Raw genomic sequence first — 25,046 nt, forward strand, 5'->3', positions numbered from 1 at the left:
GTTAGCTGTCAGTGCACAACAGTTTTTAGAAGCCAGCAGAGCAGCCTGTGAACTAAACTCTTGCTTAATGTATTTCTTCCCTGATTACTGAATAATGTGAAAATAACCACCTTAATCTGATCATTTGAAAGGTCAGAAGTCTCTTCTACCCTTTTTAAAAACCAGTCTTTGGTCAAAATCAATGAGTAGATTCATCTTCCCAGGAAGAGGATTTAACAGAAGGAAAACTGATTCATCTGCTAAGGTATACAGCAATGACATCTGAACCCCTGGAGGGAGAGTGAGAGTAGCTAAAGTGGAATGAGGTGATTGTGGTGTAATCAAAAAGAAGTCGATCAAAGCTGCCAACAAGCTCTTGTGGAGAAGTGACATATACACTACATTTGGTGTACTTTGTAATCCCTGTAAGTGGTCACTGTCTCTTGCTGGCAGACAGATATGGCAAACACAAACTGACACACATGGCAATTACAGATTTAAAAGCCTATTAAAAAAAAAAAAAATCCCTGAGGTCTGTACTTTGGGTTCACTGTTTTAAAGTAAGAGAAACATTCTTAATTGTTCTCTATTTCATGCAATAATTTGTTTATACAGAATTTATAGGTACAAAAATCTATAGCAATCAGAGTCAAGGTTAGAAGACAATCGTTGTCTTCTCTATCATTAGAACAAATGCATTCAAATTCTAAGACAGACATATTTTTAATACTTAAAATGGATGAGTCATTCATAAGTTGTACACATAAAGAAGATTAATCTGTTTTAGGAAGATCCTTGAAAGCTATGAGTAAGCACCATTCAGCAGCTGGTTGCTTTACGTTTTCACAACTTCTCTTGCCTTCTGGGTAGTAGTTATATTATCTGGGAGAGTATTTACACATACCTCTACACACCCATTATGTTTACATGAAAGAAATGTGTGCATATATTTATATAATATGTGTGTGTGTAATATTTGGAAAATATTGTAATGTAATATGTTTGGAAAATATATATTTATACCTTATGTATACACACAGACTCTAGAAACTAACTAAACCACTTTTCTTTCTGCAACTTTGATTTCTGATGGTCAAACTGAAATGCATTGCTTTGCTTTGGAAAAACCCCATATGATGTTACATAAATTTATTCATTTGTTTTTCAAACAGAAATATGACAAATTAAAAAAACCAAACAGCAACAAAACCCCCCAAGTTATTACTGGTGGCTTAAAACATTGCATTTCTTTGAAGGACCAAAAATAGAAAGCTCATTACTATGCTTGTGTATGTTTAAAAGAATGAATGTTCTTGATAATTCTGGTAGCTGATAGGATCTCTTGTGGCTAACTTTTAAGGAATCATTTTTTCACCTTCTTTAAATTTAATTTTTTGAACAGATTTATTTCAGTCTGCAAGTAGAAACCTGCATGTGGGATATTTTTTGTGTGTTAATTAACATCTTCCAGAGATCTTGTAATTTAACAACGTACCAAAAAGAAGTCTCCCAAATCTCTTTTGTGTAGTACATAGAAGAAAAACATTAGTTAGCAACCTCCAAAGACTAAGACTGAGTCTTCTTTTATGCTACACATTAAAGTCCAAATCTGTCTAGAGACACCACGCACCAGGGAAGAGGCCTATTTAGAAACCAGTTTCTCATTTACACAGAATATTTTGCAGTGGTTGTCCAGATTCTGTGCAAGCCCAGGTGTGACAGGCTAACTGAGCAGCTGACCTTTTCACCAGAGAAAGGAAAATCAGTACTGGAAATAAGAGATATGTACTGGGTGGTGATTTTTGCCAGATGTGATGAACGTCTTGTGTTTGTTATGACAAAAGAACGATGTCATGCACATGTGCTGTGAGCAATGCACCTGGAATAGAAATTTTTCCTGGTTTAAATTTACAGACAAAGGTATTATCTTTATTGTCAATCAGAAGTACTCCATATAAATCAAGTTCCTTCAGAGGGAGGAACATGTATTTTAGAAACTTACTGTGTAGGATTTCTGCTTTGACCTAGAAAGGCAGATCAGTTTCCCCAAAATATTATTCGTGTGTCCCACCACAATTATCTTCCCATAGTGAATCTTCTGATTTATTAATTACTTCTGTAGGCAAATAAGTTAAGATAGGAGATGCGAGAAATGTATGTCATCCTTCGTCTGCTTCACAGACTTTTACCTGGGTAATATGTAGCTGTGTTTTATTAAAAACACAAACAAAACCAAACCTGGTGCTTGTTTGTCTGACCTCAGAGGCAGTCTGATGAAGATGTCTATTTCCATATGCACAAATTACTGTAGCTTTTCTGCTAAGGGAAGGTGAGAAAAGGTGTGCAGCTGAAGGTCTAGGACCTCCATATGGGTGGTTCTGCAGTCCCAGAGGAACTGATGTTCTCTATGAGCAAGCCATGCAGAATTTCCCTGAAAAATCTTCTCCAGAACAGATTTCAGCAAGAGAAGGCCCAAACTGGTCTGCTAAGACTAATTTCATTGAATAGGTAAGCTCTTCAAGCTAGTAGCAGCTTCTTTAGATGAGTGTCAATAGCTTCTATTGTGAACTTATTATTGTAATGCCAATCACTATTAGTAACAATAGTGATAGTTGTATCAGTAGACAAAACTGATTATTACATAATGATAAGCCACCTGTTATTCCCTCCTTTGTCCCCTTTCACTGTTAGTATACTCATTTATTTGTTAGAATATTCATATATTGCATAATTTAGTTGTTACTGTTGTGGTATAGAATCATACAATGGTTTGGGTTGGAAGGGACCTTTAAAGGTCATCTAGTCCAACCCCCCTGCAATGAGCAGGGACATCTTCAGCTAGATCAGGTTGCTCAGAGCCCCGTCCAACCTGACCTTGAATGCTTCCAGGGATGGGGTATCTACCACCTCTGTGGGCAACCTGTTCCACTGTTTCACCACCCTCATTGTAAAACATTTTTTCCTTGTATCTAGTCTGAATCTACCCTCTTTTAGTTTAAAACCATTACCCCTTGTCCTATTGCTACAGCATCTACTAAAAAGCCTGTCCCCATCTTTCTTATAAGCCCCCTTTAAGTATTGAAAGGCTGCAGTAAGGTGTCCTTGGAGCCTTCTCTTCTCCAGGCTGAACAACCCCAACTCTCTCAGCCTTTCCTCAAGGAGAGGTGTTCCATCCCTCTGATCATTTTTGTGGCCCTCCTCTGGACCTGCTCCAACAGGTCCATGTCTTTCTTGTACTGAGGACTCCAGAGCTGGATGCAGTACTTCAGGTGGATCTCACCAGAGTGGAGTAGAGGGGCAGAATCACTTCCCTCAACCTGCTGGCCACAATTCTTTTTATGCAGCCCAGAATACGATTGGGTTTCTGGGCTGCAAGCACACATTTCTGGCTAATGTCCATTTTTTTGTCCACCAGTACCCCCAAGTCCTTTTCTGCAGGGCTGCTCTCAAACCCTTCATCCCCCAGCCTGTACTGATACCAGGGGTTGCCCTGACCCCTGTGCAGAACCTTGCACTTGGCCTTGTTGAACCTCATGAGGTTCACATGGGCCCACTTCTCAAGCTTGTCCAGGTCCCTCTGAATGGCATCCTGTCCCTCAGCATGTCAACTGCACCATATTACTACTGATGAAATATGCTTAGTTTAAAATGTTAAGACACTTGGTATAATATTTGCTGTGTTAAGTTCTCTATGGGATTGCTGTTCAGGCAAATACTGAGCTCCTGGCTTGAGAACATGAAGTTCCTTGACTTCAGTGTCAGTTGAAGATGCTTTAGAGCCATGCACAGCTGAGGGTTTATTTGGGGATGAGTAAATATCTCTACAGAACCACAGAAAATCTAGATCTTATGAAAGATCATCCCACCTTAAGTATTTTAACATTTCTGATAATGAAATGGCTAATCTTTCTGCATCTGCCAAATTACACAAATCTCCAGGCTCATAATGTCTAGAGAATTTGAGAATTATTCATCCCAATAAACTCTGCATTACCTTACTTTCTACTCTTGATTTATAAATGTAGTTTTTATTTGGTGTTTTTTAAGTTGTTTAAATTTATTTAAGCTATAGTATGTCTGATATATTGCTCACCCAATAGTTATAAACTATTATGTGTAAAATCAATCTACAAAAAGTTTTGCATCTCCGTAGTGTTATGTAGTTGTTTAAGAAAAAAAAGATGAGGTAGGGAGAAATCTTGGAAGTTGAAACAATAAATTTAATTTAAATGGAAAAAAGACAGTAGTTCAAGCATCCAGCTGTTGATACAATATTAAACATTTGGATATACTGATTTCATTAAGGACCTATAGATGCTACTTTAAGATAGTGGTCAAAGAAGCAGCAGTTGTGGACCATGTTCTGAGAGGTGATGAACACCTGAATTTGATACGCAAGCTGAGGGGTTAGTCAGAGGTTAGGCACTGACCTTTTTTAATCTAGTGAGCTTCGTGCCACTGTTTTCTATATCTAAGTTATTATTTCAAAATGGAAAAGGTTTAATATGATACTGCATGTATGGTGCCTAACTTTCGGATGAAGTGAGTAAGACATCAGCCCAGTAGCTACTCTGTTGATACAGAGCATTGTGTTCGAAGGTAAATACGCAATAAATGTTAAGAAGTGTATCTGTTGAGTTTTCACTGATAAGTGCTAAACAGACAATTACTGTAGGAAGTAATGACTTTGCTGGGACAGATTAGTAAACCACAGGTGATTAATACTTTATTTAGAAGGTTCCACACTGGTGAACCCAAAGAATAGATTTATACTGATGTCATGGTGTTTCTTAGGTATGTAATGTTAGCTGAATTACCTAGTTAGAGGCTCACAATGAACATCAGCATAAGATCACGCCAGTAAACAGTCTAGAACTAATGTATAGTACACATTTATCCAGGATTTCTGATTTCTATTATGCTGTACATTATTATTATGAAAGTACATAGCTATGAGAGACTTTTATCACAAGTACTTATGAGGCTTGCATTTATTTCCAGGAAAACACTGTGAGGTGCATTTTAGCACCTGCATTTAATGTCTCAGAATGACAGTCTTCAGAATACTTGTTATGTTCATGATATATGCACTGAGTCTTTCAACCTCTGTGACACATTTCAGTGTGAATTTGACGATGAGCATGGCAAAACTGTTGGGAAATAATGGCAGAATTGCACACTTGAAGCTTTTACCTTGCTAAGAAACAAAAATCAAACCCTTATTTGTCTCATACTTCACCTCTTGGAAATATAATGACAATTGACCTAACAAACACTATGGATTGAATCATTTTAAAACCATCAAGAAATTTTGTTTCCAATGACAAGATGATTAGGTCCTAAATCATTTGTTGTACTAGTGTCACTGAAAATAGCTATGTACAAGAAAAGAGTATTAATAAAAAGCAAAATGCATTACCTCAAAATGTGAAAAAACATAATGTAGGTAATGTAACTGCAATAGTTCAATAATATATATGTACTAGTTACTTCTTTCTGCAAATATATTTTCATTTGTGGATACAAACCCTTTTTTTATGTATTATTACAATGTCTTTTTTTACATTTCTAACCTCTCTGAGTTGCGCACAACAGAAGTTATAACTCATTTATTAAGACCTGTGTGTATTTATGTCTGTCAAAGATTAACTGAACATCTTTTCTTAAGTACATACCTTTAGCATATTATAATTTTTATTTTTCAATTTCAGGTAAATCTTATAAAATATGTCCTAAAAAACTGACTTACATGGTTACAATTAAAAAATTAAATACAAGCAACGAAGAGATTTTCTTTGTTCCTGAAACTGCAATTCATACCACTTTTCTATCAATTATTTACTAGTTTATTGGATATAACAACTTTATTAAATGTATTTTGTTAAATTATTTAGGTGCTTCAGTAATGTATAAAAATGTTGCTGCCATGTAAATGTAAAGCATGTGTAACTGGTACTCTTTCTTTTTTCCTAGAATACTTGCTTGAGAGTAGAGGAGTTTAAGAAGTATATGGCAATCATGAATCCCAAGCTTTTCACACTGAAAAGCTGTAGAAGATACTGTATAAATACAAACTGTGATCATATGGATTTTGGTGTACTTCTTGGGCTGTGCTCTCAATAGATTTGTTCACTTCAGAGGCACAAAAGTCATGTATGTAGGGATCCCAGTCAGAATTTCAACCTAGTTTTTGAAAAGTTATATGATCAGCACTTAAAAGGAAAATAAAAAAATTCAGAGCTGTGATCAAAGAGCAGTCACTCTAACAAGATCCCAGTGTACACAGTGCATTAGGTGTAATAACTAGTAATGTCTTCCTGTCCCACCACCAGGGTTGATGTGACCTAAGGGGATCCCACTTTTGCAGTAAGGGAATATTGAGATGTAGACTTTGAATGCCTCTTGGTATCCTGAAGTATTTTCTTGTCCTAGATTAAGCTTAAATGCCTCCCAAGATTTCAGTTTTTCTTTGATCTACAGGTCTGCTTAGGTAAAATCAGAAGTTGTGACCCATCTGCCAACTCTTCATGATACCCCCAAAAAATGACCACTAGGAGGAGGTTGAGCAGTTCTCTACCTTTGTACATGTCCTGGTTTTGGCTGGGGTAGAGTTAATTTTCTTCTTAGAGTACAGTGTGGTTTGGATTTAGTGTGAGAATAATGTTGATAACACACTGATGTTTTAGTTATTGCTAAGTAGTGCTTATTCTAAGTTAAGGATTTTTCAGTTTCCCATGCTCTGCCAGCAAGCAGGTGTACAAGAAGTTGGGAGGGAGCATGGCCAGGACAGCTGACCCGAACTAGCCAAAGGGATATTCCATACCATAGAACATCATGTTCAGTATATAAACTGGGGGAGTTGGCCAGGAGGCGTGGATCACTTCTTGGGCATCGGTCAGCAGGTAGTGAGCAATTGCATTGTGCATCACTTGTTTTTTTTAAATTATTTTTCTTTTTTAATTTTATTATATTCCTTTTCATTACTGTTATTGTTATTATTATGTTTTATTATTATTACTGTTAGTTTTACATTTAATTTTACTTTAGTTATTAAATTCTCATCGCAAGCCATAAGTTTTACTTTTTTTTTTCCGATTCTCCTCCCCATCTTACTGGGAGGGGAGAGTGAGCGAGTGGCTGTGTGATGCTTTGTTGTTGGCTGGACTTAAACCATGACAGTATGGTATAAATAGTGTTAACCAGTAGCAGTACATAACTTTCAGCTGTTTCTGTTTTTTTCTTACATCATCCGTTTGCATGTGTTCAGAGTTTTCTGGTTTTCTTCAGATTTAGGAAAAAAAAAATTACTGTAAGCTTAAATTCTCAGAGGAAAGTGGCAGCTTAGAAAGTTTTGATTCATTGACTTGTCATGAAAACAGACCATTTCACTGTCACTGTTGGTGGTAATGTCCAAATGTTTTCAGTAAAGTGGCAGCTTCTACTGTACGGATCAGAAATAAAGGTACTGTGATAGTGCAGTAATACTCCTTCAAATATTTCTTTAGATTTGTAATGTAGTTTTCTGTTTCTTAATGTTAAAAAAACCCCAACAAAACAAACACCAAACTTGTCATTCTAGCTTTTTTTCTTCTTATCAGAGAAGCAGTGCAGACAAAATAAGAGCAGAGTAAGCCAGAAACTGGCTGTTGTTGAATATGTGTCTTCTCTACAGCTCCTGTCAGAAAAGCAACCATTTTCTAGTACTAGGACTAGTACTAATACTTTGTTGTTGTTTACTGGCTTTTGTTAGAAACGCTCAAAGCCCATAAAAATATGGGTTTTTTGAACAGCTATCAAAGATGGAACACAAAAGGTTCCTCATCGAACAGATGAGAAAGATGGCACATATGTGGAACAAGAGATGTTTCATACAACCATCTCATATGTAGGACATAAAAATATCTGTGTGGAATATCAGTGATTCTGTGAAAGAGGCAGGAATAGCAACTGGGCTCTTTTCTCCATTTCTTTCCCCAGGCCCACAAAATAACTGTTTTGCCAGTGAAAATAAGAACTATTAGAACTGAAGTCACGTGAAGTCATGTGAAAGATAGACGTTGAGTGAAGTGAATATGTAGGAATGTGGCAGACAGGAGCATTACCACAGAAAATTTCTGAAATTCAACTGAGCTCTTGGGGAATATTGGTCTCTGCAGATACTTGTATTTCTTTTTTTACCTTTGAAAGTAGTTAGCTTTGAAGGTGGATGGCACCAGGCAAATTCTACCTCCAAGAGATCAGTACCATTACAATCCTTAAAGTTAGTGGGGATTAAAGCAGTTTTTATAACAGTTGTAGTGTTTTATATGGTTGAAATATTTCTTTTCTGAATCTAACTTCCCATTTGTTCTCTGCTCTTCAAAAAAGGTGCCTAATAACACATATGCAAAAATAATTACTAAAATAAACAGTGCGAACAAAAAAGAAAACAAAAAGCAACGTCAGGCACAGAAAATTTATTTTAAGCCTTTTCTTATTTGTACAACAAATAAAGGAATCTGTCTGCTGCATAAACATAGTAAGACTAATGATTTTAAGCAAACCTATTTGTGGATTTAAATCATGGTGAGATTCAGTAAAATTACTTCACTTTGCAAATCTTACAGATGTGTTTAATATGTTACTCGTCTCTACTTGTCATGGAGGATGTTTGTATTCCTACAAAAAACTTCAAGATGATGTGTTTCTGAGGAGACTGTATCAGCACAAGCCTTAATTAATGTCTTTGATAAGGTGGTATTAAAGTCAAAGATCTCAAATCTAAACTATGAGTGTGAAGAGCATTAAAATACATAATCATCCATAGCTGGATTGTAGATGATCCAATGGCTGAATAATGGCTTTTGATGTTTTTTTTGATGAATTATTTTAAGACGTAATCTTTTTTGCCCAGCAATTAGAAAGCAACTGTACTTTTTGTACTTTGGTGAACCCACTTGGTTCTTGATGGCTTTTTGTGTTTGTCACTGTGAAGTGAGCTAGAACATTTGCCAAGATCTTGTATTTGAGTATTAGTTTGGAAGTGGAGTCAAAAGGCTTGTGGGTTTATTACTGGAGGTTTCTATACCCTGCTTTTCTGAGTCACTGTACAGTTTGATGGGAAAAAAATCAGCTGTATATACCTTGTTTGGATTTCTTTTAAAAGGAACGAGTGTATATATAAGCTAATTTATACTGACTTATTAAACTGGTTAGACAGAACTTTACAGTGATCAAATTAAAGTCAGAATTAGGATTCAATAAATAAATCAATATGTTAAAATTAGCAACCTACCAAATTAATAGAACAAGTTATCTAAAAAAACTGAGTTCAACACTAAAATAAACTGCTTCTTATTAGTCTTGTCTTCAGTAAAAGTAAAGGGCCAACTCCCTTTTGAGCCAAGTCTGTAGCTTGTGCTGTAACTTACAGTGAATAACCTAGCTAGTGAAGAACAAAGTGCAATAGCCTCCACTGGATGTGACATGTTTCTGCACTACCACCCTTACTTAGTCTATAGCAGTTCCTTTATAATTGAAAGAAATACTATCTTCTATATCACTATTTGTATCTTATTCTTATGAGGAAATGTATGAAACTGTTCAGATAAATTGCACTTTTGATATATGTATGTTTCCAACAAAAGGGAGCCTACAGAAACTGGTGATGTGGATCCTATAGATACCTATATTTAGACAACATGAATCCTATTCTTCAGTGTACATTTTGATCTTAAACTCTTGCCAAGCTGAATTGCTCTAATAAGTAATTATTGTGCCATTTTTAACATGAAAGGATTAACTGAAGAGGATGCTATAAGAGATCAAAGAAGAGTGAATCTGTGGAAAGATAAGACATCTGGTACAATAAATTTCAAGAGACTTAATATAGAAATGGCAAGAAACTACCTACAGGCTTGCCCTTTCCAAAAACAGAGCCTTGGAATCAAAGAAGGTCTTAAAAAAGATCCTTCAGAAGGGTAGGGGAGACTGCTCTGTTGGCTCACAGACAAGAACATATGGACTTAGATAAAGACCTATAAAGACCAGCTGAAGACCGGTACAAATAACAGTGAAGATGTAATGGTACAAATAGACATAACACGTGTTGTGTTGTCATACCAATGCTGATGCTTTTGAAGAAATAGTATAAACATCGGTAGATCACTGGGATAGGATGGTATGCACCTAAGAATTCTAGCACAGAGTTGAAACAAATTAATTGCTAACAAGGGCATGTAAAACTTACTTGGTACTTGAGAATTGTGAGACGGGAAGTGTGTTGTCACTGTTTAGAAAGATGTTCCAGGGAGAAGCCTATGGATCTGTATGGCTGACATCTCTACTGGGCAAAGGGCTGAATGTTATTGTGAAGGATCCAATTATTGAACATGGGATAAATATAATCTACCTGAAAAAGAATAAGCTTGCTTTAAAGAGAAATCTCACTTTAAATTCCTTTTGAATGTTTTGAAGGAGTCAGTGAGTATATAAATAAGTTGCTGTAGACCACCTGGATTTCTGAAAGGGCTTTTTAAGGAGTTTCAATATCCATGGCATAAAAGGGAAGGTCTAGTATGGATAAATAATTCACAACATAAAGGATAAGTTCTTGCAGTGTGAGAAGCCACCACGGTAGTTCTGAACGTATCTGTTCTGGTATCTTTCACATATTTATTTATAAAACCATCAGAAAAGAAGATTGACCCAGTGAGGTGAGAAAGTTTGCTGATACTACAAAGCTACTGAATGTAAAAACGGTGAGGAGTGGCTGTGAAGAATAATACAAGAACCTTACAAATTGAGCAACTAGGCAATAACATGGCAGGTGAAATTTGGTGCCATCAAATATGAACTGAGGCATAACAGTGATAATAATAGTTTCACATATTAAGTGATGGGTTCAGTGCATCATTACTACTCAGGATAAAGGCCTTGAAGTTGAGATAGATACTTCATAGAAACAATAGAAACAACAGATCAATGCTTGACAGCAGTCAAAGAAACAGGTGATATATTGGAAAGGATTAGAAAAGGAACAAAGAACACAACAGTGAATATGATTTATACCACTGCATAAATCCATGGTTTGTCACAGCTTGAAGGCTATGTGATGAGTTCTGGTTGCTTGTTTCAAAAAGGAGTGTCTAAAAATTGGAAAAAAAGTTTCAGAGAAAAGCAATATGGATATCAAAAGTATGGACTGCACCTACTATTTTAGGTACAGCTGCAGGTACTAGGACTCATCAGCTTAGAAAATAAATGACTAAAAGTGTTAGAAAAAGTCTGCAGAATCATAAGCAAAAGAGACTAGACTGCTCCTTGCCTCTCTGATTGCAACAAACAGCGTTTGTTAAATGCAAAGTATGTGGAAACTGGTTTGAAACAAAAGGATGTAGTTCTTCATGCAAAAGGTGATAGATTTCTGGAAGCCTTTGTATGTACATTGTTTACATATATTTGAGTAGAGACGGAAAAAGAACTTGGAGAAGAGATTAACTGGAGTTTACTGCATAACTCACATCACACCCAGGAAACCCCATGAAGTGAAAATATTTGTGGGCCAGGAAAACATTATGGGGCAGCATCAGAAATGTGCTATTCTTACTCTTTCCAAGGCATGCATTTATGGCTGTTGCTAGAGTGTGGATACTGTGCTAGCTGCACTCTTCATCCACATTGGTCTGACTGAATATTGCTCTTCTTGAAAATATATAGAACAAAGCATGCTCTATTCTGAAGAAGTTTCTTTTGAGTCACTAATCATCCCATCAGAGTTTTCAAGAAAAAACAAGTATATGGTACAAGTGTTTGGAGAGTTAACTAAACACAACTGGGCAATTGAAGGCTGCAGCCTGAAGAATATCCCACCTAAGTGAATGGATAGCAGAACTCTTTCCATTTTTTGATGTAAAAACTCTGACCAATTACCTGAAGGTTTTACAGAAGCAAAGCAAGAACTGTTCTGAGGTTTTCTTTACCTGGCACTGTAGTAGAGAAGTTAGCTTTACTTTTTCTCATAGTTACATCTGTTATCCTGGAGACCATAAGAGAGAAGCCATAGGAGGTAATGTGTCTTAATGCCATATTAGGATTTTCACCACAGAGGGACTAATTGCTTTAAGGGTTAGTTTTGCATCCTTCTGGCTGTTATATGCCAGAAATGGCTAGCTGTCTTTAATTGCTGATGTTTATGATACAGTATAGTTGCCAGTTAAACTGCAGCTTACATAAAAAGCAAACAAATAGTGCTATGACTGACTGTGATTTTTAGAATTCATACATCATGTTCACCCTTTTGCTTCTTCATCTTTGTGAACTATTTTCTAGCTCACATTCTGAAGAAATTCTATATAATGCAGTTGTCTGATTTTTCCAGAAATAGCTCATTAACCATTTAATTGATATCTTGACCTTCCAATTGACTTTCTAATTGATGTTTCCTTTCACTGCACCTGTTCAACAATTCATTTTTATGTGCTTATTATATTGTAACAGGTTGTCTTATCTACATCTATATATATTTTATTAATACATATGGTGCTTGGCATTTTAAATCAACCACACGTTCATTTCTGAGTCACTTCTTTTTTCTCCTTATTCAGTATACTGTTCTGAACTAGGAGGGGAAAGATTAAGATAAATAAAACATGATGCAGTTCTTATTTTCTCTCCCTTTTTTTTTTTTTTTTTTTTTTTGTAGGCCAGTGACAGGCATCACTAGGATACTATGATAATGTTGTAATTCTGAATGCAAGTGTTGCAAGCTGTATCAATGTCATAGCTATATTTACTATAGCAATCTTGTATCATACTGTATGCTGACCAGGCTTGTATGCCTTTTTATTTTCCTTTCCATGCCCTTAAAGCCTACCAGTTACACCTGCACTGAGGAGGGACTAAAACTGGGAATGAGGAAGCAGCAAGGGCAGTTAGTGGTCTGTGAGACGAGTTGGGAGATGAGCATCACAGCAGGGCAGAGACAAGGGTGCTGTCCCACAATATCTGAGCCAGGTGAAGGGAACAGGTCTGTGATGGTGGCTGGGGTCAGCCAGCAGTCCATGGCAATGGTGCAAGTCCAAGATCAAGCCAGGTAGTCAAGCACATGAGTCAGGGTCAAAGTCCTAGTGGGGTGTGTGAGCACAGGCAGGGCTGCAAGCTCAGGCAAGGAGAAGGAGAGAAGTCTGCTTAAAAGCAGCTCCTAAATGAATAGGGGGCATGCCCCCATTGATGCAGAGCTGGACACCTGCATTATAGCTGCCCCTGAGCACAGGAGCCCGGCCCCTGGATGACTAGGATGTGTGCAGGGCTCAGACACTCCTGCCTTTCCTCCCCATTTCTGTTACTGTTCCCCTTCTGCTCCCACTTTCACTTCCTCTCTGCTCTCCTTCTCCTTCCCTTGCTCTTTCCCTTCTCTCTTCCCTATCTCTGCCCTTCTTCTTTCCCCTGAAAGAGTAGGTGTAAAGCAGAGTGGACACACAGCTAGAGGTAGTGAGAGTCTGTGGGGACAGGACTGGGTTTGCAGGGCACTGCTAGCTTTACAGGAGTGCACATCCATGCAGCAGCTTTCAGCTATGGGGTCTACAATCATGTCCCAGATATCTGAGGAACTGGATGGCACTGAAAGGAGAAAGAGTGATCTCCTGTATCCCCGAGTCCCACTGAACTCTTTCTAAAAGATTTAATAACATTCATATGTTTAATGATATAATAGTTGTTTCAATGTCAGAATTGAAATGGTATCGATTGTCAGTATATAGTTCACTGTGTATTGTTATATCAATCTTTATTTACATTGTGTGCAGGCTAAATAAAAAAAAAAGAAGGAACAGAAAAGTGTAAGAGTAAACAAGAACTGAAGACAATCATGCAATTTGAGAAAGAATATATATCACAGAAGCCTGCTTTTCCCAAAGATGTATTTTGTAGGACATGCCTATAAGTGTGTCCTCTTCATAACTCCACACTCACCCCTCACAGGAACATTAGACTTCACCAAACTCAGTTATCATATACTCTTGAGTGCCTCAGGGTGCTATAGTTGTTCAATAAATTTCCAGACACTCTGACTGAAAAAAGGTATTATGAAAATTTTTCTGTTTTGGTATTAGAGTAATATTTTAAGATGTATGTGCTCCATTGAAAAATTCCCCAAAGCATGCAGAAATTCATGAAAAATTGTGCTTTTTTTGTCAATCTTGAAAAATGTTGACAATTTCTTTTAATAATACTACATTCTAGCAGTGTCTGTGCTGAAAAAATAAAACTTAACCTTGATTCTAGGTGTAGGCTTGGTTGATGGATGTCTCAGTCTGTAACATCCGGCTGATTGCATTTATGTCCCATGGAAAGAAGGGGTGACTGTTCTATAATAATGTTCTAGTAAGTCTGAATTGCAGTTGTTTCAACTTCATTCAGAATTTATATTTCAAGCTGGAAGGCAATGTTTTCTTGAGGACTGTGCTGAATGGCTCTGTCTCTCTATACGTTCTGCAAATTTTCACCAAGAATTTAGGCTCAGTATTTTTCTTTCAAATTACAAATAATTTGCCTGCTAATTTGTGACATACACTTAGTACTAGAGGCAAAAGTAATATGATTGTCCTATTAAGATCATGAGTTCAAAAGAAAAATCTTGCATTGGCACATTTCAACACTGCAAACCATCAATGCTATTTATAAAATAAATCCTATATTCTTGTCAGAAAATGGCTAGGTACAAATGACCAGATAGTATTCTGGCATCTTGTACTCGTTTTGGCTGGGGTGGAGTTAAATTTTTTTATAGTAGCTTGTATGGGGCTATGTTTTGGCTTTGTGATGAAAACAGTGATATTAAATAACACTGGGATGTTTTGGTTATTGCTGAGCAGCGCTTACACAGTGTCAAGGACTTTTCTGCTCCTCAGACTGCCCTGCCAGCAGATAGGTTGGAGGTGCACAAGAAGTTGGGAGGGAACACAGTTGGGACAGCTGACCCCAGCTGACCAAAGTGATATCCCATGCCATATGACATTGTGCTCAGCCCTAAAACTAGGGCAAGTGGAAGTTGGTGGGTATTGCTGATGCTTGGGGACTGGCTGGGCATTGGAAGGTTGGTGGTGAGCAATTGTTTTCTTTTGCATCACTTGTTTTTCTTGGGGTTTATTTTCTTCTCTCTTTGTTGTGTGGGGTTTTTCTTCTTTCCTTTTTTTTTTTTTTAATTATTAAACTGTCTTTATCTCAACCCATGAGTTTTCTCACTTTTACCCTTCTGATTCTTCCCTCATCCATTTGGGAGAGAGTGAGCGAGTGGCTGTGTGGTGCTTAGTTGCTGGCTCGGGTTAAACCATGACACATCTCTTATGAAGAAATAGGGATCACACCCAGGCCAAGATATATGTGGTCCTTAATTTTTAGTTTCGTGTTCTAAAGAGTTTTGATAACTTGAGCACAGGTGATGAAGGAAAAATATTTCCTACATCAACAGTAAGGCAGACTAGTAGCATTTGCACTTTCTTGTTTGGTTACATCCTTTGAACTGCAATGTACAAGTAAGACTGAAATTTTAGAAAAATCAGAAAAAGTCTGCTTTTGGTAATGTAAAATCTCCTGCCTGGAAATAAAACATAAATTTCAAACCAAGCTACAAATTTTAAGAATATGTTTGCCACAATTGCAACAAAATTTTAGATTCTTTGTTTATATTACAAAAACTTGTTGGTGTTCATGAGATTTTTCAGAAAAATTATCCATAGGAGGCATTTTGTCATCAGTGGAGAAAGAGAGAATTTGTTGTCCTGAATTCTAGTGACAGAATTCACTGTCAGAGGGAAAAAATTATTAAGGTCAAGGGCAAATACCAAGCATTATTAATAGTTTCAAAATATGGGCAGATTTTGTGGTTCAAGACTGTGTTTTTGTTATGAAGTATTTATATAATTCTGTGGTAACTGGAGTACTAATCACATATGCTGTCTACCTCAAAAAGTATCAGTAGAACAAAATCCAAGAAGAAGGAACAAGTATCCAGGAGGAAGATCTGGCATTAAGAGTAGCAAAAAGGGAGGAAGACATTTATTTATTTATTTATTTATTTATGAAGGACAAACAAAAATGCATTTGGTAGGATGTGAAACTGGTGAATAAAATCGAGAGATACAAGTAATGGAGGATGCTTAGTTTGTGTTTATTATAAAGAACTCATACAGTGAAATGTATGGTTATAGCTAAGATATAGGACAAGAGCTGTCTTTTGTATAGCCTGTTTGAATGTGTTATTTTCTTACAATTTTGTAAGAGAGAGAGACTTGGGAAAAAGAAGGGCAATCAGGTTGGAAGTCTGAATCATCATACTTTACTGTAGGAGTTAGGATATGTTTATAATATAGACTCATTTGGTTGCAGATTTGTATGAACCTGCCAACATGTGGGAAACTAAGTTGCTCTTGAGACAAATCTTACTTTTGAATTTGGAGCTGAAATATCTGACTGATCTCTTATCAATTTCTTAAATTGCCTTCTGTATACAACTTGTCTTTAAAGGTGGCCTGGGTAACAGTATTTTACTTGGAAAATGAATAGCAGTCAAATTTTCTTTCTTGATATGTTACACTCATTGAGGGCAAAGTGGTCATCTGTAATCTTTTCCTTGGTCTTAGTTTGCTTAGAATTAAACAACAAAAAAAGTGACATTCTCGATCTTAATTATCAACAGAAATATTGCATTATTTTCATTGCATCTGCTGCCAAGGAATTAAAATTGTATATAATTTTTACTAAAGGTGTGGAGAGAACTATTAATATTTATTTTTATTGCAGTCTAAAAGTCTGGAAGACTGTTATATTACTTTGTGCCAGAAAGAAAGGCTTGTTATACTCTGAGAAAACCGCTGTGAAAATAGATGATTACATGATAGATGAAAATAGATGGTAACATGGATTTAAAAAAAGTAAAGAATTCCTACACTATCCTTAAATTCTACTTGTTCAGAAATGCAATCAGACTGATAGACTGATCAGACTTCTCACAGGATAACTACATCTCTGTCTAGGCAAACATTGTGCAGTCTAAGACAAAATGAGTAGGCTACACAGAGTACAGTGCATGTAACTGTAATACCTTAGATAAGAATTTTCATTCTGGTGTGGTTTAGGGGTTCAAGAAAAGGTCTTAATATCCAGATAAGTGTATTTATATCACTGACACTGCCATACAAACCCATTACAGAGACCTGGACAATGAATGCTGGGTAACAACTGTCTGTGCCTTTTGAGAATATCTGCATTCACTGTTTGTGGACAATTCAATGCCTGCAAAATAGAAATTATAATACCTATCTTTTTTTGTCAAGCAGTGTTACATCACTGAGTCAAAATTTAGATAGTAATGCTTCTTTCTTTTCTTTTTTTTTTTTTTTTTAAATTCCTTAGCTGAAAATAATGCCCTTTTTTGCAACTTCTTATTTTTTTCTGCAAACGACTTGTGGCTGCCAGCTCCTATCTCCTCAAAGGCTGATAGAAAAAAAACAACAAAAGAGCTTTTGTACATTTCTTTCTCCCATTACAGCACAGGATTTGATTCAAAATCTGACTGAACTTTATGACAGTTACCGAGGGAAAATATCTTGATTATCAGGAGCTCATGGTAAGTTTGAAAATATGTTTTCACCTGTATGTTGAAGTGTCTGATAACTGGTTCAAGAAGATAAAATCTCTTGATCCAGGTGGTAGGAAAGAGAGAGACTTTACTATATAAAAATTAGTCCAGATGACTGGAGGGAATAAGAGAATTTATTGCATTCTGTCTTCTTTTGTGGTAAATTCGTAATACTGAGTAGCTAAAAGCCAGTTTTCTAAAATATCCAGTAACAGGCACAATGTTCTTTCTTTTCTGTGCTGTGATGTAAAGTGATGCGAAAGTTACGAATTCACAGTTGGTGGCCATCTAACATTTTGATGTACGTTGGCAGTGTCCTAAAGATCATTTGCATTATTCCAGTGAGCTGTGTTGCCTTCTTACCCCCTGTAGAGATTCTCTAATAATGTTGAAATGTATTGTTTCAAACATTGGCAGATGCCGTGTAGTGCATAAAAATCATAGACACTTTTTTGTAAATGCTCCAAAATAAATATGGCAATTATGATGGTTATATTTTTACTTATACACTCAGACATAAAGTACAGTGGGACAGCAGGACATCAGTAGTGCACTTGCGACTGAGACAGATAGGTAGGGACAGAACTGGCTTGAAAGAAGAACCAAAAGACTTGTTTGTCCAATATGTACAGCACACTCAGTAATCGAGAACTCACTTATCTGGTTATTTACTTCCTAACCTACTGAGTCATTTATTTCCTTTTAAATCTGTAATTTGTGGAGAAATCTACAGTTCTTAGAAGACCTCCTTTCAGTAATTCTGACACCTGTAGTGAACTTAGTGGATAGTAGGCTGTAATGATCTCTTTATTTTTTTTGTTTCAATCTAGTAGAATCTAATAGGATTTTCCCCACCCGTCATTAACACTCATTGAAATGCATAAGTAGAGGGCATTTGTAATTCCTTTCTGAATGTTTGTTGTTGTTATTCTGCTCTGTTTTGTATAAGGCATGAGTGAGTGAGCTTTTTAGTCTTTCAATATTACATTATTTGTAGAAAGATATATTTTTTACTTCAGGTTTCCTCCCCTCTTTGCATTGTACAACTAGAAAAATGCCTTCCATAAAAGTATAGTATCAGATCTATCCAGAACTGGGAAATTTAGCATTGTGGTATTGTATGAAGAGTTTCTGAGAGTGGGAAGAGGTCATTCTCTGCTTTTTAACATTGCATTCCCCTGGCAGAATGGTGAGTGGTGGTGTTTTGGTTTTTTTTCCCTTCAGTTGCAATACAATTCACAGAAGTGTAATGCTCTACCCTTTGATTGGAAGAGATTTAAGGCATCATAAGCCAAAATAGTTTTTTAAGTAGGGTACTCCAGAGAAAATTAAAGGACTTTACATTACAAGTAGTAAATTTATAAGCTCTTTAACAGGACATTTTTGCAACTGTGTATTTTTCTACTTTGGTTTTGAAAGGATTTTTTTTTTTTTTTTAAAATCCATATCAGTATCAGAAATGATACAGTAACTTGCCTGGTATTTTTTGCTTTGCTTTTGTTTTTATTCTTAGACTGTTAGAAGCATATGGTAAAAATATATGATACAGTTTCTCTTGCAGACCCTACAGAGAGACAGTTACGGAGTCTGTTTGTGATTGCTAAATAGCACAAAACCCATATGGCAGACAGATACATGGTATGGACAACATGGAATAAATTCTTCCACCAATTATACTATTGTAAATCTGTAGCAACTCATGTTCCCCTTTGATTTCCTTAAAATTCTTTCTGCAGACAGGTATATGTCATTGATTGGATTTTGTTTATAATAGGCTTACATAAAATCAAAAAGGATGCTCATACAAATCTCACCATATATTATTTAATCTGGTTCCACTGCAGGGAGTTAGAGGGGCCAGAACTGCTGTGACTGCAGTTACTGGGACAGCTTGCAATTGACTTCAGTGAGTTCACTATCAGAGATTTTACCCTTCAGAAAGTCAATGCTTTTATATCGTACTCCTGTCTGTTCTACAGAGGGTCACTGTCTAGCAAACAGCATTTTAATATACAGTATACTTCCTTCAACTAAAAAAACCCCAAACCCCAAAACTCGAGATTTATGTGGTTTACTTTTCTTTAAATCGTTACATAGCAATTAAAGCAAAGCAATGACTGGGGAGTAAGTAGAAAGTGTATTTCATATCCTTTCAGTGAACTAATAAAAAATTTATGCCATTTTATAATACAGTATAAGCTGATGCAGGGCTACAAGGGATTGGAAGTAGGATGTTATTCTTAGTACAGAGCATCTGTGTTTATAAAGCAAATTTTGTCATTATATCAGCAACTATAGTTTACACTGGTTTATGTAGCTCAGAAGTATTATATGCTAGTCTTTCAGTATTAAAAAAGCATCACAGCAGACTGCTGAATTTTAAGGTGATATTAGGATATGATAATTTACAAGTTAATAACTGCTTTTAAAATAAAACTAGAATCTTCTAGAAAGATAGATATTTTTATATATATATGATAGATAAGAAAGAAAGAAAGAAAGGTATTTCCACTTTATGAAAGTTAATGGGATTTCAGATCTCTTCAGCACAGGCAACTGCAAATGGCTTTAAAAATATTTTAAAAACTTAATTATTTCTTCATGGTTGCCAATTTTTTTTTTCTTTGATACGTGTTCTTCCACTATTTGTTATTACCAAGGTACTGTTCCTATAAATTATTTTTTGTCCTGGGACTAGCCATCCCTGCTTCCACCTCCTGAACCCCTACAAATGCTGCCATTTGTTGTGCATTGAATGAATCTGATACTAATTTTTTGTATGGTGGTGATGTTTTGGTTTATATCCTTTATTATTTTTACTTGGATTCCTATATGACATCTTAATTGTACCTCAGAAAGAGTATGGGTGGCATGATCTATAGCATGTTCTAAGATGGTGACACACCAATGTTCTCTTAAAATATTCCACCATGACCTTTATATATATATGTATAAATTTTTTAGCTCATATTTCAAATAGATTTAACGAGTTTTGAGTATAACATTAGCTGCATTAATTAGAAACAGTACTCTAGGTGTTTAAAATTCTATTACCCTAATTTTCACTATGTTACTGCAAATTGTAATGGTGCCGGCTGCTACCTACAACTCCAGCAATCGCTACCAAATTGTTCCATCCAAATTGTTCAGTAGGTTGTCTGCATTCTTCACCAACTAGTGGATTACTACTTTTGGAATATATGTAGGCCAAGGAAAGCCATGAATTTATTATTAGTCTAGTTAAAGTCTTAACACTCTAATGAAAGAATTATCATTACTCCAATCATAGTAATATTGACACATATTGTTCAGATTATCTAATTATTACAGCTTATTTGCATTAATTGTGCAATCACAAATAATATAAACAAACTTTGTAATAACTTGGGTGTCATGATCATTTCTCCACTGCTCCTAGGTACTAAGGTCAATGATTTCAATCTTGGGGTACAAATAGTACAGTCAACTGTCAACACGACATGTCCTTGACTGGAAGAAGTGTGATACTAACTTGGGGGTTTTGTCTTCTTACTCTTAGATCCACTGGGGGTAATGTTTACGTTTGGTCTTGCAATCCACTAACTTGCTCTTTCTTTACTAGTTTGCAAATCTATATTATATCTTGCACTTGCAATATGTGGATGATTGAATATATATGACATGTTTTTCTTAAGCTGGATACTTGTTTTTGTGTACTTTGTTGTCTCTAAAACTGCTTTTATCCAGCTCCCAAGGTTGCATTTGTTTAATGCCTACTAATAGACCATTTTTGAGTTGCTTACAGCCTGGGTCTTTCTGTATTGTCATGTACCTGTACTTTCAAAGACTCTGCTATCTGTCCATGCCTGTACTCTTCTGCACTGCATTTTTGTTTTACAGTGATAGATAGTTCATCCAATGCAGAATTCTGCTTGTTATTGCTATCTATTGGTTAGAGATATATAAATAATAATTAGAGTTGCATAATACAGCTGTACAAAGCTCAGCAAAAGCTAAACCAAAGTATTTAATAGTCATCCTGTGGCTAGACAATTGCTGTTACTGCTAAACAAGCTAAAACAGTGGTCAAGACAGTCCAGAACAAGTCAAGTTTAGACAAAGCCTTACAAATCCTGAAGCTTGTGTTTTTAGTTTAACAGCATGTGGACTTCTTACGGCAACAATGGCAACAGCATACTTATTGCGTTATATGGCTACACATTACTGATGAACACACAAACCAAAGATGAAAACAAACCCAAATGTATGACACTGGGTACTCAAACTCAGCATAAGCCCTTTAAAATAGGTGGATATTCTTACCCATCATTCACATTATTGTTGTAGTCCTGCTTTCTATCCATGGGCATGCTTCAGAGAGAGAAGTATTATTGTTCTATCAATACAGATAGTAAAAACTGACATGTAAATTGCCTTCCTATCATACAAGTAACAGGTCAGTGTCAGAAGTAGAAACCCAAGGTAACCATGGCATCTCTCAGTTTCCAAATATATTTGAAGTATATAAAAAAATTAATTGTCTTTATCCCTGTTGTTTTTTCCTACCTAATATCACTAAATGGAATTTAGGAGTTTGTCATTTTTGTGATTAGAGCATTTCCACACTCACTGCTAAAGTAATGGTGTACTACTGCCATTGTCTGAGGCTGTACTTACACATCTGCTGATTCATTACTCTGTAACATTATTTCATGATAGATTAGAAAATCATGCAGCCAAACATAAGCATTTCAGCAATGGGAATATTTTCCCCATTATGAAGCTTTCAAAACTCAGTTATATTTCTGGAAGAAGGAGAATAGAGTCAGAATACTTCTCTTTCCTTCTCCCATCAACTTTGCTCAATGAGTATCTTGCTGTTTTTTGGTTTTGTTTGTTTGTTTGGGGTTTTTTGGCTTTTTTGATTTGGTTGCACTTTATTTTTCATGAATATAAGCAACTTACAGCATTTCCAAAGAGCAAAACAAGCTTTCCCATATAGTTCTGCCAAAGCACTGACCTGCAAAACCCTTGGCATTTCTTTCCTTGGCATTTCATTCCTTGGCCTCTCCTGAGTAGAAGCTGCCAATCATTCAGAATAGTGCCAAATTGCATAGTGCTTTTGTGATGTGAGAAAGGATCTGCTAAATGCTGGTGGGAGACTACCCAGCTGATTTATTTAATTTCAGTTGCAAACAAAATAAATGAAGTAATTAGGCATAAATCTAGTTTTTTTGAGAATAGAAAGCTAATTCAGTCATATTTAGCTTGAAGCTAGTGAGTTAACTGTTCTTTTTAACTGGTTTGATACAAATATAAATGGATTTATGTTTGGGTTTTTTTTCCTGTATTATGCTTAACAGAAACTAAAGGAGCAAGGAAAAGAGTGAGAGATCCTTCCTGGCATTTGCCAAGAATGAATGGGAAAGTCTTGACAACTAGGCTCAGAAAAAAGTGGTGAGGACTTTCTGAGAAGTTAAAAGATCTTGAGAATGGAAATACAGGGGAAGTTGAGAGACTTGAGGTAGACCATGACATTGGCAAATCTCTTAGTCTGGTTTGTGGATGAAAAGGAAACCGTGAGCTGAGTTAGAAGAATACAAGCTGATTTCCTTAGAGGAGAAGAAATAGCAAATTAAAGATGGAAAAATTCCAATAAATCAGGATTGAACCTGTCTGTCATGGCCATGAAAACAAAAGTGGAGAAAAAATGAGGGATGGAATATATACTCTCTCTCTCTATATATACTCTAATGTTACTTCAGAACAGGCTGGCTAAAGGGATAATAGCCAAAATAATATAGCCAACAGTATATAAGCATGCATTAAAGTGTCTTAAAGGCCGTATTCTTCCTGTGAAAAAGGTCCATAAATCTAAATCATCTTGAAAGACTTGCCTGAGAGCCTGTCACCTTTGAAAATTCTGGAATTTGGGTTTTGTGCTTGTATTCAACTGAGAATAAAAGATCTTGTTCTCCCAGCTGTTGGTGATGAGCACAGGGGTCAGGCAACAGAGTAGGTGAAGGTATCGTGACTCTGCCAGCTAAATATGCTGACATAATCTTCTGAACTCTAACTTCAAAACGTGGCTGGGGCCTTGGTTGTTGTTCCCTCTTAAGTTGGGTAACATGCTGCAGGGAACATCCAAACTTTAATTTCTCTAAGCCCTGTTTTTTTTCAACTGGCTTTCGGTTTCCCATCAGAGTGTTCAGTCATTGCTCTTCATTTGTTCAGCTGACAAAATATAACTCCTTGTCATGTTCAAGGTGATGGCAGTGGAGAGTAGGAGAGTGGATAGTGGGACTTCACAAACCCTTAGTATTGATGTTGAGACTGGTGCTATTGGTCCCAGTATTCCTTTTTTGGGAAAACATAACATGAGATGAAGAAAACCCTTGTGTAATACTGCTTCACAGACCATTTCTCAGTGAACTGCAATATCAAGTTCACATGATACTTAGTGGGATGAAGAAGGAAGTAATTGGGATAAATATGCAGTATTTATCTGTCGAAGTCCTGGATTATATAAACATGTTTTGAAGGACAGAAAATGTGGGCCCAATACGTGCTTTATGGTTACATATACATTGCTTACGGAAAACAGGACAATATTTGTATCTCTGTCAGGGTAGTGCTCAGGGGTGTACGAGTAGTAGAGGGCTGTCAGTTTCTTTCTCCTTACTGCTTTATGGACAGAGAGATTCATGTCTTCTGCAGCACAGAACTAGACTCCTACTCTTTTCAAGGGAAGTTTTTTCCCTATACTGTAATCCCACACTGCAGGTTGAGCAGCCTGATCAAATGGAAGTTATCCCTGCCCATGGCAGGGGGGTTGGAACTAGATGATCTTTAAGGCCTCTTCCAACCCAAACCTTTCTATGACTCTATGATTCTAAAAATGTGGGTAACTCTTAAAGTGATTATTAATTCAAAATATAGTATAGGGGATATAATGTAATCAAGGGAATGTACTCCTTGTTCTTAAATGCAAAAGAGACCTAAATTGCTTTATGGTGTGGTTCTCTAAAGGTAATGAAATGTGGAGTTTGGCACATAGTGTATTTCTGAGGTTTATTGTTAGTAAGTATGTATATATCTAGTAAGTAAGATACAGGCTCACTCATAATTTAAATATCAAATTAACATTGCCCTTGGCTAGATCTCACTTACTCCAAAAACTATTTTTTTTTTTCAAAACCTCTTTTTCATTGAAAGGGCATTTCAGCTTTTCCTTGGCTGGTATTTTGAATGAAAATTTGCTTTATTTGGGGGCTTATTTTTTGTTTCTTACTTTTCCCATTTTGGAGCTTTTCTTTTTGACCATGAAATGTACCTTCTAAAGAGAGAACAGAATATATGTTAAAATGTTTATATGACTCTCTCATACAACTTATAATTTTGATGTGTGCTAAAATCACATGAAAGCGTTTTTTTTCTCCACCTAGCTTTTCAGTGTTTTAATAATCATATG

The 25,046-nt window shown here is 36.2% G+C and overlaps 1 protein-coding gene across 3 annotated transcripts in view; it reads left to right on the forward strand.

The window, feature by feature from the left end:
* The window catches only part of PTPRD (protein tyrosine phosphatase receptor type D), a 1,297,083-nt gene that overhangs the window by 24,083 nt on the left and 1,247,954 nt on the right, over positions 1-25,046 (forward strand). The window contains exon 1 of one of the 3 annotated variants that reach the window (XM_052775888.1): positions 17,462-17,584. The exons of the other annotated variants lie outside the window; for them this stretch is intronic. The gene's annotated coding sequence lies outside the window, so the exon portion shown is untranslated. Of the gene's footprint in view, positions 1-17,461; positions 17,585-25,046 lie in introns of those variants that run through there. 3 annotated transcript variants of the gene reach the window in all.

Source organism: Harpia harpyja, chromosome Z (assembly GCF_026419915.1).
Source record: "Harpia harpyja isolate bHarHar1 chromosome Z, bHarHar1 primary haplotype, whole genome shotgun sequence".
Lineage (NCBI taxonomy): Eukaryota > Metazoa > Chordata > Aves > Accipitriformes > Accipitridae > Harpia > Harpia harpyja.